Source organism: Microtus ochrogaster, unplaced genomic scaffold, assembly GCF_000317375.1.
Source record: "Microtus ochrogaster isolate Prairie Vole_2 unplaced genomic scaffold, MicOch1.0 UNK1, whole genome shotgun sequence".
Classification (NCBI taxonomy): Eukaryota; Metazoa; Chordata; class Mammalia; order Rodentia; family Cricetidae; genus Microtus; species Microtus ochrogaster.
In genome coordinates, this window is record NW_004949099.1 from 40147857 (window position 1) to 40157313 (window position 9457).

A 9457-nucleotide genomic window follows, 5' to 3' on the forward strand; every position below is an offset into this window, starting at 1 on the left:
TAATTGTGTTAGGAATCGTTCTATTGACAGAGCCTACCCCACACCCAAATTGGCTGTTAATGGAGAGCTATCTGTTAGTGGAACCCGCCCCACATTCCAAACTATCTAGAGAACTAGGTGTGTCAACTCCTAGTTGTGACTTCCTGGCTTATGTGACCTGACCGAACCTAACCTCCTGGACCACGTGACCAACGTGAACCACGCGGCAAGAGCCCAGGCCCCTGTGCCCACCCCCCAACTCCTTACCCTATATAAGCTGTACCCCATCTCTAATAAACGGGGGCTCTGACAAACTTAGCATAGCCTCATTCCTCTCTCTCAGCTCACATCTTCCACATAGTGCCTCTCCGGGACCCTGGAATAACTGAACTGCAGGGTGGGTTACAACCCCTAGACTGAGTAACCCACCCAAAAGCAGTTTACAAATTATTATTATGAAAGCTCAGTCTTAGCTTAGGCGTGTTTCCAATTAGTTTTTATAGCTCAAGATAACCCATATTTTTTAATCTATATTCTTCCAGGAGGTTCATTACCTCATCTCTGTACTGTCTGTCCTGCTCTTCCTCGTCTGGCTGATAACTCTGCCTTTCTTCTTCCCAGAGTTCTCTTTCTGTCTGGAAGTCCCCCCTGTACTCTCCTGCCTAGCTATTGACCGTCCAGCTTCTTATTACAGCTATCACAATACATCTTCATGCAGTGAACAAATATCCTACGACAGAAGGACTCTCCGGGGTCCCCTGATGAGGGCCCTGATCCCATTCATGAGGATGCTACCCTCTTGACCCAACTACCTTGCAAAGGCCTCACATTGAATGCAAGGATCTCAATGTAAGAATTTTGGAAGGGGACAAGGCATATTCCAACCAAGAATGCACTGTCTAGAAAGCCAGGCATGGTTGTGATGTGTGCCTGCAATCCTGCTTGAGAGGCTGAGGCAGGACAATCATGAGATCAAGGCTAGACTAGGCTACACAGTTCCAGGTTAGCCTGGGCTACACAGCAGTAGCCTGTCTCAGAGCAAAACAACAGAGAAGGAAAGAACAAGAAGTTGCACTGTCTCTGATAGTCAACTGATTCTCAACTGGAGGCTAACTACCTTTGGAAGGTAGTTAGGTCAAGAGGGTAGCATCCTCATGAATGGGATCAGGGCCCTCATCAGGGGACCCCGGAGAGTCCTTCTGTCGTAGGATATTTGTGCACTGTATGTCCATACAGAGAATGCCAGTTGTATCTTGGTCAGTAATTAATGTTTTATTGACTGCTATCTTTGTTTTGTTTTTTGAGACAATTTCTCTGTGTAACCCTGACTGTCTCAGAAATCGCTCTGTGGACCAGGCTGGCCTCAAACTCAGAGGTCTGTCTGCCTTTGCCTCCCAAGTGCTTGGCTTAAAGACATGTGCCACTATGTCCCGCTTATTAACTTGTATCTTTTTTTTTTTTTTTTTTTTGATTTTCGAGACAGGGTTTCTCTGTAGTTTTTGGTGCCTGTCCTGGAACTAGCTCTTGTAGACCAGGCTGACCTTGAACTCACAGAGATCCGCCTGCCTCTGCCTCCACCTGTGTGGAGTGCTGGGATTAAAGGCGTGCGCCACCACCGCCCAGCATTAACTTGTATCTTAAAACATCAGAAAATCAGATTTTTATTGAGGATAGTGACTAGCCTCATTAAAAAGATGGGTAGGTCATCTTACTTGGCAGCTCTGGGACAGTTCTCCCATTTGAGGGACCAGAAAGAAGAAGGTAAGCAGACCATGGCCTGTGTCACTTGGGCTGGGTCTGTAGACTGCACTTTAATCCTGCGGCTTTCTGTCCCCAGACACAGCCACAAGATCAGCCTCTGGGTGGTTGTTGCTTACTGTGACAGGGAGACAGTCTTGGGAACATCCGTCTCAAAGAGGGGAACTTTTTCGCAAGGTGAGTGTGCATGCAGAACCTACAATGTCTGGGCTAGCAAAAAGAACACGCCAGTGCGTGCGCTCTGCTGCATCTCCAAACTTTAGTCCAAGGGTTGTTTTCTATGGAAATTGATACCAAAGCTGGAAAAGAGTGGCTAAATCCATACGTGTTAACATCACTTACGCTTCGGGTTGTAAGCCTAGTCTTTAGCAGCCGAACCATCTGTCCATGTTAGCATCTCTAGCAGCTACAAATATCAGCCAAAACAAGTAAGAATTTTTATGCCAATAAGGTATGTAAATGTTTTTGATCCTATGGGGATTCTATAGGCAACAAGTGTAAGCCTAAGGCCTCCATTCCCACCCTGGGCCCTCGTCCCCACCCAGTTTGCCAGAGCTGGGCAAGCCTGAACTGAATGACCAGAGTAGCAGCTTCCCTAGAACAAAAGATAATGTTTTGCTGTAGGAATTCCTACAGCCAGTAGCCTTTAAGTTACCTGCCCACTTGGGCGTGGCCTCTTATACTATAAATGCCACTGTAAAGCACATGTTCTCTCTCTCTTCCGGGGCTGTTGGATTCAGTTCCTACTCCCCATTCGTGCAGAGGACTGTGATCTGTGAGTCTACCCCTAAATGAATAGCTCCCCCCTTTTTTTTTTGGTTTTTCGAGACAGGGTTTCTCTGTGGTTTTGGAGCCTGTCCTGGAACTAGCTCTTGTAGAACAGGCTGGTCTCGAACTCACAGAGATCCGCCTGCCTCTGCCTCCCAAGTGCTGGGATTAAAGGCATACACCACCACCACCCAGCTATAAATAACCCTTTATTATACTCTTTTCTGAGCTAGTGTGGGATTTCTTTTTAGCATCTATCATCAGTGTTTGAGGGGAAAAAAATAGATTATTGCATATCTAATCCAAGTTAATGAATTTGGGAGCATGGTGGTCACACATTTGTAAACCATAGATCCTGGGAGAAACCCAAACAGCATCACTGTGACAATTAACTAGGGTATAAGGCACACATGCTGGGAAAGGCTACGACTTCTTAAGACTCCGCTATAAAGGCGCTTTCAGTCGGAAGGTTCTCTCTTTGTTCTTAGGTTTCATTCTCATTAAAGGTAACATTCTATCTGCTGGTCACCTCAGCAGGTGATATTATCCTATTTAGTGCCCTGTACTAAAATTCTTCTGCTCACTTCTCAGGGAGAAGAATCTAAATCGAGCAGCCTACAGGGTGCAACGGGTGATATTTTAAGTCGGCCACATCTGTTTTCTTGCCCCAGTTCAACTCTTGTCTCCAAGCAGAGACTGTTATAGTTAAATTTGAAATGTCCCTCACAGGTTTGTGTGTCAGAAGAGTGGGCCCCCAGCTGCGGATGCTGCTTTGGGAGGTTTTGGAATCTTTGGGAAATGTGCCATTGTTAGAAGAAGGATTCATCAAGCTATATATAAACCACCCACACTCCACAGGCTCCTTCTGGCCCTGATAGCCCCTCACACAGCCTCGATCAATCTCCCCTCTGTGCTTTTGTCAGGTATTTTGTTGGCGTGACAAGGACAGTAAAATGGAGACTCCGTTCTATCTAGGTAGGTGAGCACCGCGACTCTTACTTGGTTCCTTGATGAAGTCACACTCGCCAGAAGAGTCAGACTGTGGATAGGGTAACTCCTCCTTCTTGGCTTCTGAGATGGGGTTTCTCTGTGTAGCCCTGGCTGGCCTGGAACTCACCGTGTAGACCAGGCTGGCCTTGAATTCACAGAGCTCCTCCCGCCCGCCGCTGACTTCCAAGCCCCGGGATTAAAGGTGCAATCATGCCTCACCTTCTGTTAGGTTTCAGGCATTATGCTGGCCTGCCCCGGCATTTGGCAGGAGAACCCAGGCAGATCCTGACCAGACCAGGGTTCTAATCTGTACACAGGTGCAAAGGTCCCTTTAAGAGTCAAGCTCCATTCAGATTTCTCCCCAAGCCCCACCGCTATGACTCAAGCTCTTTCTGCAAGGCGATTCTGTCACCCATGGTGGTTTGGTCCCAACTCCCTATGGGATGCAGCAAAGGTTCCTCTCGGGCTGTATCTTAACACCTTCACGGTTAATGGTAGGGCTGGACCCCAGAGCCTTGTGTACATCGGGCATGCGCTCTACAGCTTGTGAGAGTTTTTTTTTTGAGTCCTCAAGATGCTCAGCTGGTGACTATCTCAAAGTCCATTTTCTCCATGTTGTATGTTGGAAGCATGAGTACGTGTCTGTAAAATGGTCTTTTTCCTATTTATTCATTTATTTTACGTTCCATCCGCAGTTTCCCCTCCATCCTCTTCCCCCAGTCCTCCCCCCACCCCTTTATTCCCAGCCCCCAACCCACTCCTCTTCTGTTTCGGTTAAGGAAAGGGGCAGGTCTCCCACGGAAATAAAAAAAAACAAAACATGGCATCTTAACTTGCAATAAGACTAAATACCTCCCCATGTATTAAGGCTGGACAAAATGACTCAGGTAGGGTCCCAAAAGGCAGTAGAAGAGCTGGAGACAGCCCGTTCCCAGTGTTAGGAGTCCCCCAAGAGGATTAAGCTACAAAGCTCTACCGTATATACAGAGTGCCTAGGTCAGACCTCAAATGATCATTTTTTAAAAAGACTGAATGAGGTGGCTTGTTTTGCACGCTGCTTTAGCCCAGGGTGATAGCAAACGCTGATCAGATGCTGCCTGAGCCAGGCTCTAAGCTTTACAACAAATCAGTGCTATTCCGGCAACACTCTTGGAGGAAGGTACTATTAGCAAGCTTCATTTCACAGGTAAGTAAGGTGATCTGAGTTTACTGTGAGTTACCACCCAACCGCACCATGGTTTCCCGGCTAGTGGAGGACTAGCGGGGATTCCAGAGCAGGCAGCGTACTGGAGCTTAAGTGTTTTCTACCAACACACTGGGGCTGTGACTTCCTATCTGGCTCTGCCACCCGCCACAAAGACCAAAGTGTACAGGAACCTGGTTACTGGCAAAGTAGCCACCGATGACACATTTTCTGGTGGAGGGGTTCCCTGCCAATCCTTTGCTGTAACCAGCCCTCATCTGTGCAGTGGGCTAGCAGTCCCCATAAACACCTCTGTGAAAGGACTTGGAGAGCTGTGGTTTTGAGGCTGAGCCATCTCAACAGCCAAATGGCCTTCATTTATTTCTTTGTTTGTAGTCAGGGTCTCACTATTCAGCCCTGGCTGGCCTGGAGCTCCTTATGGAGACCAGGTTGGCCTCTAACTCACAGGGATCTGCCTGCTTCTGCCTTCATAAGCTACCATACCCAGCAGATCTGCAGTTAAAACAAAACAAAAACTAAAAATTTTATAGATAAAAGAAAACTGACTCTCCAGGAGCTGAGGAGCTGGCTCAGAGGTTAAGGGCATTTGTTGCTCTTGCAAAGGACCTGAGTTAAATTCTCAGGACCTGCTCAGTAGCTCATAACCACCTGTAACTCCAGTCCCAGGGGATCCGATGGCTTCTTCTAACCTCCTCGGGCACCAGGCACACATGTGGTACACAGACATACGTGCAGACAAAACATACACATAAAATGACCGACCCCTCTCCCAAATAAAAATGGGAAAAGTTAATGCTGAACGCACATGGACTTGGATCACCTGAGTCTCATCCTGAGATCTGCAAAGAATCTCAAAATGCTGGCCCGGCTCCCTGGGTTATCCGACGACGGAAATCCAAGAGCAGAAAGGAGATGGCAAAAGCTCTTATCCAGGGGCCCCTTGTCTTCTGGGAAGGCGAGCTGGTTCTCGGAGTAGAAGTGTGTTCCGAGCCGGTTTCAGTTCTCTTTATCAGACCTTAGCTACTCTGCTGCAGAGCACGGGTGAGGACAGAGCCTATGCTACAGAGAAATGGTTTCTCGGGTGGGGGAGGGGAGTGGTGGGAGCAGGAGTTGAGCAGACTCCTCACTGCAACCCTGCCTGGCTTGCAGGCCTGTGGGCTCCAAGACCTAGATTTCCAATGAGTAGCTAAGACCTTGGCTTTTGTGCGAGAAATCTCTCACCTTCTTTTATTTAGTGAGTGTGGGAGATGGTCTCACTATGTTTGCAGGCTGGATTCGGTCTGCCAGGTTGCCACCTGTGGGCTAGGCACTGCAGAGACGTGACGAATCTGGGTCCCAGCTGATCCAAAGGGAGAGACTATCGGACTGTGAGGGGTCCATGCAAGGGACTGGCCTGATGTTGGTCTCTGCAAGCTACCATCCCCTGGGTCTGGTTTCTAGCTAGGCCCATCCTAGTGGCTTTGTAAATTGGTTCTATCTGTGGCACCAGCACCCCCTTGTGGACAACACGGGAAGGGCCTCATACTTGAACCCAAGTTGACACCTGCAGAACTAACACGTCTCAGGGTCTGCGTGTACCTTGTCACTCCTAGTGATATGGATGTGCTGCGGGAGCGCCTTCCACTCCTTCAGCCAATAGCTGCTGAAATACCAGCCCACTGGGGCGGGGTCTATTTATCTTTTAAAAATTGCTGCTAGCCTCAGCCGCTCTCTTGGTTCGGTGCTTGGTTTCCGCTCCTACTCCAGCGACTAGGCTCCTTTCCTGACGTTTGGTGTATTGTGAGTTTAACCCCCGCCCCCCGCCAAATAAATACCCCTTTAAATCCTAACTGGTGTGGGATTGTTTCGCGCAGTATGGATGGAGTCAGTGTCTTTGGTAAGGAAGCAAAGCCTTGAAGGGACAATGACATAAGGACGATGAGGGAAGAGAAAAGAAAGGGGAGATGGGCTTCGTTATACTCTTCTTTGACGGTCACTTCTGGTTGCTCGGCCCTCACGGTCCAGAGTGTGCAGCTGCCAGTCATTCATCTGGACACTTGCAGGGCTGCGGAGAAATCAGATAGGTGCTTGTTCAGTGTGGCGAGTTTGCTCCACTTTCCAGGGCCACACTCATTTACGGGGTTTAAAGTCCATTGTGTTGTGTGCTCTGAAAGCTGCCTGTTTGAGTATCTCCTTCTTGGGGGTCGAGTGGGGGAATCCCTTCTCTTCCCTTTATTTTTGTAAAAAGTCAAGGCCCACTTCTACTGTTTCCATAGTGTACAGGGACATTCCAGCTAGCGGTTTCGTTGATTTCCGTGCTTTGAGAAAGCCTCTCAGTCTCAGCACGCGCCCTGCCCTTTGGTCAGCGCCCGTTCTTGCCACACTCATCCCCGGTTGCAGACCCACCTCATCGCAGTCGCATTCAGGCCAGCGTGCTGTCTCCAGCGCCAGCTGCTTAAGCCGCTTCACAGCCTGTGACGTTTTCACCGTGCTTCCTGAAGGCCAGATGGAGGCCCTGCCCATGGGCTGGCCATGGATACTCAACTCACATGGGCGCCTTGAACCCTCACGTCCACTGCAAATATATAAATGTAGCCGGCGGTGGTGCCGCACGCCTTTAATCCCAGCACTCGGGAGGCAGAGGCAGGCGGATCTCTGTGAGTTCGAGACCAGCCTGGTCTACAAGAGCTAGTTCCAGGACAGCCTCCAAAACCACAGAGAAACCCTGTCTCGAAAAACCAAAACAAACAAAAAAAAACTTACAAATATATAAATGTTTATTTTGAGACAGGGTTTCTCTATGTAGCCCTGGCTGTCCAGGAACTTGCTCTATAGATCAGGCTGGCTTTGAACTCAGAGATTCACCTGCCCCTGCCTCCCGAGTGCTGGGATTAAAGGCGTGCGCCACCACCGCTCAGCTTATTTATTATTATCATGTGTATATATGTGCCTGCATGTATGTGTGTGCACCATGTGTGCAGTGCCTACAGACAGAAGAGTCAGACGAGGGCACTGGATCCCCAGGAACAGTTGGGAGCCAACTGATCTGGGAGCAAGTAACCGAACCCGGTCCTTTGGAAGAGCAGCAAATGCTCTTAACTGCTGAGCCATCTCTCCAGCCCCCTCAGCAGCAATTTTGCCACTGCCCATCCCACAGCTCCAGCATATAAAATATATGGCCTAATATGAAGTATGGGGACACTTGCTTCATGAAAGGCTGTTAGGAACATCGCTGCTAAGCTAACTGCAGTTCTTAGCTCATTACTAACCCCGTGTCTTCATGAATGTTTCAGATCTTTAGAAAGTTTTGGAAATACAAAAGCAAGCCTTGTGTAATAGCACACACATTTATTCACCACACTGGGCGGGCAGAGACAGGCAAAGTTCCATGAGTTTGAAGCCAATCTGGTGTACATTGTGAGTACCAGGACAGTCAGGGCTAAATAATAAAGGGCCTGACTGAAAACGACCAGAGGACCTGTGTTAGGTTGCCAGCTCACACATGGTGGCTCACAACTGTCTGGAACTCCAGTTCCAGAAGATCACATGCCCTCTTCTGGCCTCTGCATGCAGTAGGCACTGCATATATTGGTGTAGACAAATCCCCATACACATTATTTTTTTTTTTTTAAAGAAAGAATGCAAGAGCACTGGCTAGTAAGATTGGGAGATTCTAGTTTTCACCTTGGCCATAAGTCTGAGGTTTTTCAGTTGCTAAGCTGCAGAGACCTTGTTGGCAGCAGTGGGATGCTTCCCCAGCAGCTATGTGACGTGCTCGTGGTAGTGGGTGGCTTCCCAAGCTCTCTAAAGAACGTCGTACTAGCTTTGTTGGCTCTTGTCTCTCTCTGACCACCCATGGCTCTGAAATAAAGTCAGTGATGCTACGATATGGCCCGTAGAATAGGGAGTCACTGGCAGATAGTCAATGATGCTACGGTATGGCCCATAGAAGAGAGAGTCACTGGCAGATAGTCAATGATGTACGGTATGGCCCATAGAAGAGAGTCACTGGCAGACACGGCACCAATACCTCTGTGCAGCAGATGGGAGAAAGAGACAGGGAACTCACCTCGCCAGGAATGGGTCCCGCAGAAGTGAATTCCGAGGATGGTTATGGGTGCTAACACAAGATCGCAGAAACTCCCAGATCAACAGACCTAAAACCATCACCCCCTGTATCTCTAGAAGGAGTAGATGTCAAGGGAAACGGGACAGAAGAGAACTTGTAGCACCCTTGCAGCTGCCGCAATGTTGTGGGTTCAGTGTGTCCCTGTAAAACTCATGGGTCAAAAGCTTAATTCCCAACGGATAGGTTCATGGTATTTGGAGATGTAACCTATGGGAAAATTTTGGGATCTAATTAAATCCCAAGTGTAGGGCTCTTCAAGAGGCTGGAACTGAAATGCTTGCTGTCTTACCATGTGGTACCCTACACCAGCGTAACAGCGAAGGCAGCCCTCACACAATGGTGAGCACATATTCTCAGATGTCCCGGTTTTCTGTTCTTCAGAACCCAGACTCAAGTCTTTTGTTCCAGCAGTGAAATCTGGGCTAGGACCCTCGTAAACGGAGGTTCTAGGCATCAGCAAAGAGCATCTTAACCGGGACTTGTCCGATGATGTTTTAATCTTAATATTTATGACTTAGGTCAGAAAGAAGCTGGGAAATAATCTTCCTCTGAAAGAGGAGACAATGATAGGGGAAATGTATTTCTTTCCTTTCTTTTTGGTTTTTCGAGACAGGGTTTCTCTGTGGTTTTTTTTTTTTTTTTTGGTTTTT